The 2,869-nt window shown below is 40.0% G+C and overlaps 1 protein-coding gene across 2 annotated transcripts in view; it reads left to right on the plus strand.

Annotated features, from left to right (window-relative positions):
• The window catches only part of LOC101855009 (transmembrane protein 131), a 100,895-nt gene that overhangs the window by 37,202 nt on the left and 60,824 nt on the right, over positions 1 to 2,869 (plus strand). The gene's annotated exons all lie outside the window — the stretch shown is intronic.

Here is a 2,869-nt window from a genome sequence, read left to right on the forward strand (position 1 = left end):
TCTCCTCCTCCTCCTCCTCCTCCTCCTCCTCCTCCTCCTGCTCCTTTGATCTAGTGTGAACATCTGGGGTGCCCTCTCTCTGCGGGACCACCTGTGGCTAGTCATAACATCAGGCACGAAAGACGCTTTTGAGAAGAATGTGAGGGAGAGTTGTTTTGTTTTGTTTGGGTTGTTGTTGTTTTGTTTTGGGGTTGTTGTTGTTTGTTGTTGTTTTTTTGTTTTTTTTGGGGGGGGTCAAAGTTGACCTCTATCCAATACTTTTTCGCCTGTATTCCGTCATTTCGACATTTTGCTCTTATAGAATCCGACCAGGCCCCGTTTCGGTCTCTGTACAGTCATTCTGCTCCAGGGTCTCACTTGCGTTATCATGTCCATGCGTGAGGGGGTTATTTTAGAGCGCCAAACATATTGAATTGCTAAAAGTTAAATGCAAGGCGTACACTCTAGAGCACCCCCACCCTTTTTCCCCCGTCCTTTAAAAAAACCCACACGTTTACCTTGATCTTTAAAACACATTGGATGCCAAAAATGTTAACGTTAGGCATTACAGACACCCCCCCCCCCCTTACACATATAAACATACTTTTTTACGACACATACTTAAAGCATTTAAAAACATCGAATTCCTAAAAATGTAAGACGCTCGATTCTACGAGTCAGTACCGTCTTTGTTCGTGGAACAACTACGGGAACGCTTAAATGGCATTTTATTGAAGTTCACTGATATACATGGACATGAAGGGCCTTATAAAAAAGTAGATCTCTACAATCAGCAGGCGTGGTTTATAAAAGGAAGAATACTTTGCCCAATGTGGATCAAGAGTCACAACTGCTTCGCAAAAACACTCCGACCGAACTGGGACGACTACCACCTTTGTTTGCTCAGTTATCAGAGTTGAGATTTAGTCACATGGGTGACTTGCAACTAAAATGAAGAGGGAAAAGGAAAAATAATTGACGTAATGCGGCAAGGTGACTTCAAAATAGTTTACACATTTTAGGAACATGATTTGCGGCCATGCTGCTGGGCATTGTGCTTTGGGGCCCTTTTCGGAATATGATTTTTGTGTCCAGCGGTGCTCACATGTCCAAGTCACTTTATTGCTTTTGATACATTTCTCACGTTTGAATGTGTCTTATTTTGTGCAGATTGGCACTTTGAGGCCAGTGTTTGAAAAGCACTTACATAAATCCTCCTTTTTTTCCTTCACCATCGTTACTTCTGGTTTCTGTTTTCTACTTATTCCCAGTATTAATACTGTCGTTAACGTGCCAATAGGCTTCTTTGTTCTCTAAAAAATAACCTGATCATTAATTGATGATATCTGTACAATTCTTTCTTCTCTATCCCCCCCCCTAAAAAAACAACAACAACAAACAAACAAACAAAAAACACTTCGAAATACTCTAATCTTCAATTTTCTTTGTTAATATGAATATGTCTTGTTGAAAGTTGAAAACGTGTTCAGTGTGTGTCTCGTTTGCACAAACTCATGAGGATGGATTTCGATCAAGAAAACTATGGTAGGCGCGATGGATCAAATCCTGCAATAAAACTCGATCAGTTTCGTATAGCCTTCAAGTTGTTGACATGAAGAAAGAACAAACAAAACAAGGAAATCCTAGATAACCTGGATTTAAAAAGTAGTTGGTTTTTGTTTTGTTTTTTGGTTTTTTTTGTTCATAATCTTGTCAATTTTTTTTGCCTGCTGACATTTATTATGCTGACCATAGTCCGTAATCGCATGCTAGGTCGGTGGTGTTCTTCGAGTTTATATTATAATAGTACGTGATGTATGTGGTAGCACGGCTGGTTACTATAAAAGGAATTCCGCGTTATCTTATTGGATTACAAAGCCAAGTTGACATAGTCATCACATTGTATTTGTTATTATTGCGCTGATAGGAGTTTAAAAATATCTCTACGTTATCTCATCTTGAACTCTGAAAAGGTTGACACAGATTCCAGCTTGTTATTTGATTTTTTAAATTCTTTCTTTCGTTCAGTTTGAGACTTTAGGGTGAAGTTCTTTTTAGGTTTTACCTTTGACCTTAGGGATTTTGTGTTATTTGAAACATGTGGTTTCAATGGACATTTTATTCCGAAATGCTTCTCTCTTTTACAGAAAAGGAAGGGCGACGAAGAGATTTTTTTCTTTAATGTACACTCTTAGGTTAATTGGTTTATTGTATTTGATGTGGTGTCACTGTTTTGTGTGCCAGCTGGACTTTGAGACATACTCTTTGTCGTCTAGCACTATATCACTGTCCTAGAAACTGGCCTCTGTACAAACGACCATTCTCCTCTTTTCCCCTTGCTTGCGCATGCGTTTATTTCCCAGGCATTATAATACCACTGTACAGGAGGGCCACCTGTCCTAGAAAGTACGTGAGGTGACCATTTGACTTGTGCTCCTCAACAAAGGGTGGCCTTCTTAGACAGGTTCAGTTGTACGTATGGTTACAAACCCAGCGTGTCCAATAATAACCCCGGGTATATAGGGGCGGTATGATATTATAGTGTTTCGAATGTATTACTAGTGTTGGCCAAAATACTTGGATGCTGTTTTCTCAAGATAGGCTCCTTGTGTAATCCCTCTCCCCGTCCCACGAAACCACACACATAAACTAAACTCACAGACTTTAAAAAAATTCGAACTGTATAAAAATGTTGTGGGCTTAACAGTCCTTCTCCGTGTTCTAGCCTAATCTAATATAGCAAGTGCAGGAAGTCCTTACTTATAAGAGCTTACTCTCAAGAACCATAGATAGGGACACAGCTATGAATACACTATTGTGCTATTGTGTTGTTAAGAGGAGTGGCTGTAGTTCGGGTTTGGGGAGTTGGAGGGGGGAAAAAGGGGGGGAG

This window comes from Aplysia californica, unplaced genomic scaffold, assembly GCF_000002075.1.
Source record: "Aplysia californica isolate F4 #8 unplaced genomic scaffold, AplCal3.0 scaffold00099, whole genome shotgun sequence".
NCBI lineage: Eukaryota > Metazoa > Mollusca > Gastropoda > Aplysiida > Aplysiidae > Aplysia > Aplysia californica.